Genomic DNA, 7,502 nt, shown 5'->3' with positions numbered 1-7,502 from the left:
GAGACAGCACTCACAACTCCATTATCGCTTGAGCTATCAGATTCCGGCTGTTTTGGAGGAGCTACCAACAGCTGAATATCCTCTTCTGAATTTTCCGATTCAATACAACAAGGTTTTCCCTTTTTCTCTTTTAACGCATATATTCCAACCTGATGTTTAGAATCCACTAAACCACCTTTCTTCTTAATATCCCAATCGCGTCTTAACGAAAAAAACATATCCACATAAGGCATTTCATCCCATTTTTCCGTTCTCCGACAAAACAACGTTCATTCCGATATAGCGTTATATCTCAAGGATCCATTCTCAGGCCATTTTTCACCATCTTCCAATCGAGATCGTGGCCACCGTTGATTACAATATCGTTTTAGCCGATTCTTAGTGGTGGGATCTCCCCAAATTTATTGCAATGCTTCAGGATGCATCCTAGAGGAGAGCAAAGGGGTGCCTCCTGGGAAGCAGCAGCGCCCACAGCGGTACCGAAAAACCCAGCATTTCTACACAAACCAGAACGAGGGACGTCTCCCTCTGTTGAACAGGACGGCGTGTAGAAACAAACAGAACTATCCTACTGCCACCTATCTTTCCTGGTGCGTCTTATGCAGAGCCCAGAACAGAACAGAGGGTGCCTGCTTCCCGAGAGGTCTTGCCCCTACCCCCCTTTTCTCCTATCCCCCAAAATACCTCTTTTCACTAGCATTGCACCATTGTGTCGCCACCGCCCGACTGCAGGAGAGGAGCTGAAGGAGTCCCCGGTCGACAGGTCGGTGCGCGCCGGAGTCCGCTCAGGCCTCTTCTCCCCGTCGGACGTGGCAAGACGAACCGGGCGAGGCTGTCGGCTCGGTCCCATCTGGGGTGCCAAAACCGTTATCCCACAAGCGTGAGGTCGTTTGCCCGGTGTGCGAGACGCCAATATACACACAGGGCAGAGGTATGTTTATTTCATGTCTGCGCAGAGATGGGCGCTAGGCAGTAGCTCCACAAAGTTAGCACAGAGTTCGGTCATACAAGTACAGTATTTATCCAGTCTAGCTATGCATATGCATAAGTAATCACACAAAGCAGTTTTCTATCGGTCTACATTTCTCTTATTTCAACTTAAAGCTACAGCGCTGCTTTAACACGCTGCGCACGCTGAGCGGTGAGGGCTCTCTGCTTGGGCCGGGCTCTCCAGCTCGAGGGGTGTGGCTTTTAGGATGATAACGAGGATAGTTTGCGGGAGGGTGCTTCTTATCACGTTCCTACTAGTTGTTTCGGATGGTTCCCAAAACATTTTAATTAGCTTACCTATTTCTTCAGGATGTGCTTCTCTCCCAAGGACAGTAATTCTCGTTTAGACGTTCCGCTTTCCAGCCTGCATCCTCCTTATCGGCTTTACCTAAGCCCTGGCCTTCCACCAGCTCCTGGTAGACGACGCTGTTAGACTACAACACGACCGTTCTTTGATGCCAGTCAGTGGGATCGGAATTAGGAACAGAAAGAACAGGACAAGCTAAACACCCACACGAGCCTCACATCCCTCAAAAATGATTAAAAAACCCCAAATGACCCCCATTTTAGATTGCATTGCCTTAGGGACTGCCTCCTTCAAGTGCCCGGGCGGAGCGGTGGAATCAGTCACAGAATTCACTTGCCTGCCAGGAGACAGCCCTTGTCCTCGCAAGGCAAATTTTTCAAAACAGCGTGCTATTTTCCCATTTTATCAACTACAGCGGGCTTGCCCTACCAGCACGAGTTGAGGACGTTTTCCTGTGGGTTCATTTGACACTCCATTAAGTTTTTAGCAGGCGCAAGCGACCAAGCGCGAGATAGAAAGTAAGCCAAGATACCGGCTGCCGTACAAAATTTGTTCAAGATTGTGCCTGCGGGAATCGCACAAAGCCCACGAGGACTGAACAAGTATGTCGGAGGCCCCCCGGCAAACAGTGCCGACGTTTCGCGAAGCTCTTTTCCTGTCAAGAAAAGGACCTTTTAGACGGTATCTCTGTTGGAATTCAGGCTGCTTCCTACTCATTCTGGCAAGTTAGCTTTCACTGAGATCTTCAACCACCAAGCAACCTTTGTAATTCTTGCTCTCTGCCTACAGGGAATTTCAGCAAATCAGAACACTACTTCAAGCAAAATTCCGGGTCTGTTTCACGCAAATCAAATATCTAAGCCGTGGACAGGTGTCTGTAGAAAGACGACGACTTTAAAAGATAAAGGGAAGTAGAGTGCTCACTCTTCTGAAATGTCTTCCAGTCGTTCCATCGATTTAGCAGCCCGACCCAGCCGTCGAAATTCCGGAGCAACAGAGAGAGCGGTCGCACGTCCACGCCGTTCTCCCCTAGCCACAGAGCCTTCCGCTTTGCCCATTCCTGCCAACAGCCAGAGCATCGGCGCCGTAGCACCTTCGGAATAACGCACCTCCCACAGCTACGCACCTTTACAAAAGAACCGAGCAGTCTGTAAACAAACATTGCAACGGTTGCGGTAAGGGCTCAAACAGGGATGCCGATGTTATCACTCTGAGATTCAACAGCCACTAAAAATGTCATTTTGCTCCAGTATTACAGGAGTTCATTGACTAGTGTCAAAAAAAAATTTTGTTGAAAATACATTGTTTGAAGCATGATTCCAAATGCAAGCGTTAAGCAATTCTCGTGAGTCTTGAACTGAGCGGCATTCAGGATCTGACTAAAACAATGGCGGAACAGAGGGCTAGAAGCCCAAAACTAACTCACCATCCCGGCAACTATGGGAGACTTTTGGTGACTGTGGGGGAACAGAGCTTGGGAAGCTTTGCCCAGTCTGGCAATAGAAAGCTAAGGCCCTGCAAACACGGTACGTTTAACCAAAAAAAAAATAAAGGGGGGGGGGATGGGGGAATATGTTGTTTTGTAGTTCCTCTGCTTTCTACACAGAACCAAAGCAGTTTTAGTTCAGTAATGAACGTTCACGCTTCCACAGGGTACTCTTACAAACGTCAGCCACTGCTAATAAGCAACGGATGTAGTGGGTACAGAGAAACCTCCTGTCCAGCAAATGCTTTAAGCTTTTCTACGTTCAAGACTTTACTTCCCAGGTCCCTGCAAAGACCCTTACTCTGCCCTGCCCCACCCAACCCGTTCTATTCGGAATGATTGCTGAAAAACACGACCATTCCACAGCAAGTAAGCAAGTGACATCCCGACCCAGAGCTTTCCCTTACAGGACAATGCCAAAGCCAAGCCCAGAATTTTTACTTGCCGATGACCGGCAGCGTGCGAGAGCAGAGCCGGACGCGAGGACTTCCCTCCGGGATGGCTGATCCGCTGGTGCGCGCACACGCATGCGCGGTGCCGAGCTGCAGTTGCGGCTTCCGACCCTCCCGACGACCAAACGTCAATACCTCAGGGGGGGAGCCGCGCATGCGCGGTGGTGCATTTTCAACTGCTCGCTGCTGCCGTTCAGTGGATCAACGTCGGTACTGCAGCTGGGGAGGCGCGCATGCGCGGTGGGGCAATTTTTTTGGTGCTCGCTGCTGCCGCCCGGTGGACAAGATGCAGTACTGCAGCTGCGGAGCCGCGCATGCGCGGTGGTGCAATTTCTTGGTACTCGCTGCTGCCGCCGTGCGGACAGACGTCGGTACTGCAGCTAGGAGTCGCGCATGCGCAGTGCCGCTTTTTCGTTGTGCTCGCTCCTGCCGCCCCGTGGACAAATGTCGGTACTGCTGGTGCGGCCCGGCGCATGCGCGGTGGCGCATTTTCCCGTGCTCTCTACTGCCGCCCAGGGGAACAACGGCGGTACTGCAGCTGGGGAGCCGCGCATGCGCGATAGCAGGTTGGTTTTTTTTTGTGCTCGCTGCTGCCTCTGTGTGGACAGAAGTCGGCACTGCAGCTGGGGAGAGCTCGCTCTGTCTTGTTGCCATTTAAAATTTCTTCATCTACATCCTCTTTTTATGCACTTTTAAACTCCTTTTTGTAGTCATATATATGAGTTCTTTTTCTATTTTATAACCCTCTATACCTCGATTTAGATTTTTTTCAGATTCTACCATCCTTTCTATAAGAGAGTAGACAGAGGGCTTTCTTGTCAAATCTTTTGACGTATATATACATAAAATTTTTCAATATACATAAAAAGGAGAGATTTTTCTCTACTTCCATGCCTCACACCCATATTTACAGGTTTTCATTATTTAATCCCTCCCCCACCAATTCTCAGGCATTTGGGGCTGTCACCCCCTTTCGGGGGGGTGACCTGTCCCGTGACCCCCCATCCCCCCACTCACCCTGCTCCTCTGCCACATCACCATCGTCCGCCCCAGTGACATCGGGGTGCTCCAATAGACAGCATCACTCCCCAGCCTCCCCCCTTCTTCGTCACACCCAAAAGACAAACAAAACAAGAGAATCTGCCCCAACTGCCAGCTCCTTACTTTCGTCAGGCCATTTACATATGTACATGCCCCACCAAAAAAGGGGAGCTCCGCTAGAAAAATAAAGGGGGGGGCAGCCCCCCAAATGCTTGCAGCCCCCCCAGGCCCTGTCCCGCAGCCTGGCAGCCGCCCCACGCCATAGGGGAGCGTGCCCGAGGACGGTGCCACGTCTCTCGCTCGGCCTCTGCTCCGCCATCTTCCCCCTCCCTTCCCGCGCTGCGACCGACTCCCCAGGGCAACAAACGGCCCCCCGGTCCCTCTCGGCCCCGGGCTCTCCCCACCACCTGCGGGGCACCCACCGCACACAGAGCCAGGAGCCTCCAGCCACAGGGCTGGCCCCTGACCCTCACCATGCTTCACCACCCGCAGGGAAACCTGGCCGGGGGGATCTAGGGAGCACCACCAGACGCTTACAGCAAGACCGCTGAAAAACAAAAACCCCACATTCCCTTTCAGCACATGAAAAAAAACACCACAGCAGAAAGTACAGGGATTCAGTCGGAATAAGGGATAGGAGAGGAGCTGAGCTAAAGCAGGATTCTAGGGAAACGGGTCCGCTCCAGATACAGCGCACGCTTTAACAGCTACACTGACTGCAACGCTTCAAATCCCTATTGAGACCAAGCGGTAGGATTTTCAACACCTTCTTCACCTAAAAGCGAATGCTCTTGCTGCTCTTGGAAAACGCCTCATCCCTTCCTTCCAGCACTGCTGCAGGGAGACAACCCGGTGAGGCTGCAGGACAAGGCCGGACCGTCATCAGAATCTACGCTTACGGATCCACCACGACGGCTACGGCCCTCGCGCTGCTGCTGCTGCACGTCTTGCTCGCTCGGTCAAGAAAGCTGAAAGGGAAGTGTAAACCTTTAGAGAGTAACATGGAAAATAAAGAACACATCTCAGTAATTCACTCTACACTAAAAAGGTGGGCGTATGTTTATATACATCCAACAACAAGACTTACACTAGAAAAGCATTTGAGTTTCCTTTTGCATTCATTTACCTTGCACAGCTGGGATACCGTTAAATCATCTCTCTCCAAAACGCACGGTTATTATGTGACCGGGGGGCGTTGTGCGCTATGTCACTAGGAGGGACATCTGCCCAGCTGCGCTGCCCAAGAGAGACGCTACTGAAGCGCCAGGGAAACGCACCATGGAAAGAGGGGCAGAAATAAAGTACTGCTGAGCACGCCGTCAAAATACCGGGGAAAAACCCCGTAACGTTCAGTTGCCTCTCTCTTGAAACATGGAGAACAAATACCTCACTGCTGAAACACACCTCCTAAGTTGCATGCCACAGCTATTGGGCACTTACAGTTTCAACAGTGCCAGTCGCTTTGTCAATGACAGCATTTTAACTTCTCTTTAAAGTTTCCATTTGATAGAAAAGTCAGTGAGATAAGAGATCCCCCAGACGGTTTCACTGGGGGGGGGGGAGGAGGGGGGGAGGTGCAGAAATCAAATCCCCAGTGCTGCAATACATCAGGCTACCAAAAGGGACCGGCAGATTTGCTAATGCTTTTGGCTGTACTGAAGCATGCAGAGGAACGCCTTTCGATCATATCTCGGCTGTTACAACTGAGAACCAAAGACCAGCGATGCCATCAACTTTTGGAAGACGTGCTGGGCTTGGGTCCTTGGAAGGAAATTGACTTTTTTGGGTGTTTGTAAAGAGAGTGAAAAGTCTTGTTGCTGATGACTTCTACTGGCACGTCCAGCCGCTCCGATGGGAAGTTCATCAAATGCAACTTCTTTGAATGAGAAGGATTGCCAGTCGGGAAAATCTCTTTCCAACTGAAGTCAAAAACTACACACTGTAGCTTCAGGAAAAAGGACCTTCTTGAAGCAGTAACTCACCAAAACCACATCACTGGCGGTACTTACAAGGCTGCTAACGCTTCTTGGGAAAGCCTGGAAAACACGCGGAAGCGACGCCCATTTGTCCCGTTTTGTCCACGTCTCTTCTTTGACCTTGACGGCTTTTCGTACGGATGCTAGGATCGCAGTAAGGCTTTTCAAGTACTGCTACAAGACATTTTAAAACCTTACTGACTGAAAAAGCAGAAAGCTTTTCCCAGGAAAACAAAGGCTCTTTCTTCTGAACACCTGAACTCTTCCCAACAGTTTCTTTCCTCTTTTAGTACAAAATTATTTTCACAGTATCGTTTCATAGGAAGCGCACAGAAGATTACGCTTTCGGGAAGAGAAAAGAAACGGAGGGAAGTCAGCTTTGCGTAGGCACGCTCCAGAACACGCCTTTTTCTATCCGTAGTATTTGTGTTGAAATACTTCACAGAAAAACTACAGGAGGAGAGGTGGCACATTCTTCACCTTAACTTTCAAGTCCCCGCTACGAGTACCTTAGGAAAAACGCAGGCACACATCGTAGACATACCGTGGACTTGCAGACCACTACGGATCCTTTCCGTCCGTCTTGCACTTTCCTGGCAGAAGAAAGGGCGACCGCGGCGAAATGGTGGCAGCTGGCATTCTGCTGAGAGAGGAAAAAAAACCCTTTAGCATAAAGCTGGGTAGGAATCTAAAGCTTCCTGTTTTGGTGAAGCTTGGTGAAGACTACAACTGAGCGGAGGAAAAAGTGTTTTGCATCGTCTTCGGAACAGGTGACGATACAGGCCGCTAGAGCTTGTGACTAGACAACCGTGCCTTTTTTTGACTCACGGGCAGCTTTGGTTTGCGCAGCAAAAAGACGCAGCAAAAAGCGCAGCAAGAAGACGGCACGCCCTCAGACCCAGAGCACAACCCTCCGGACGGCCACACGCCCCTCGCTGTTTTGATGAGGAGCCGCCGAGCACCCCTGCGAGCACAGCTGCACACGCAACATCACTTTCACCTACGCCGATTTCAGCGGATGTAGTTTCTGAAGCTTTACACCGAAAACCGTATCTTGACACTTCGCCACAGGAGAAGCGATCCGTAACTAGAACCCCACAAAAACCTAGAAACACCACTTGCAATCCCACAGCAGCGACAGCTTCAGAACTATTTAGACCAGGAACAAGGGAGAAAAATAACACCGCTTCATCGCACGCACGGGAAAGCGGCAGAGAAAAGGGTCAGCATTCGTAGCCCTCACAGGAAAC

General features: G+C 50.6%; 2 long non-coding RNA genes across 2 annotated transcripts; both read right to left on the bottom strand.

The window, feature by feature from the left end:
* Positions 1–791: 791 nt before the first annotated feature.
* LOC140645918 (uncharacterized) lies at positions 792–1,855 on the bottom strand. Its single transcript, XR_012040125.1, has 3 exons — positions 1,830–1,855; positions 1,288–1,403; positions 792–850 (listed from the first exon to the last, which is right to left on the bottom strand). It is a non-coding gene; the product is annotated as an uncharacterized lncRNA (long non-coding RNA).
* A 3,350-nt stretch (positions 1,856–5,205) lies between these two features.
* LOC140645915 (uncharacterized) lies at positions 5,206–6,887 on the bottom strand. The gene is made up of 3 exons (XR_012040124.1): positions 6,797–6,887; positions 6,286–6,426; positions 5,206–5,244 (listed from the first exon to the last, which is right to left on the bottom strand). It is a non-coding gene; the product is annotated as an uncharacterized lncRNA (long non-coding RNA).
* Positions 6,888–7,502: the final 615 nt, after the last annotated feature.

The sequence above is a fragment of the Ciconia boyciana genome, unplaced genomic scaffold (assembly GCF_034638445.1).
Source record: "Ciconia boyciana unplaced genomic scaffold, ASM3463844v1 HiC_scaffold_41, whole genome shotgun sequence".
Lineage (NCBI taxonomy): Eukaryota > Metazoa > Chordata > Aves > Ciconiiformes > Ciconiidae > Ciconia > Ciconia boyciana.
The sequence above is the reverse complement of the archived record's forward strand: the minus strand, read 5'-3'. Positions and strand labels throughout refer to the sequence as shown.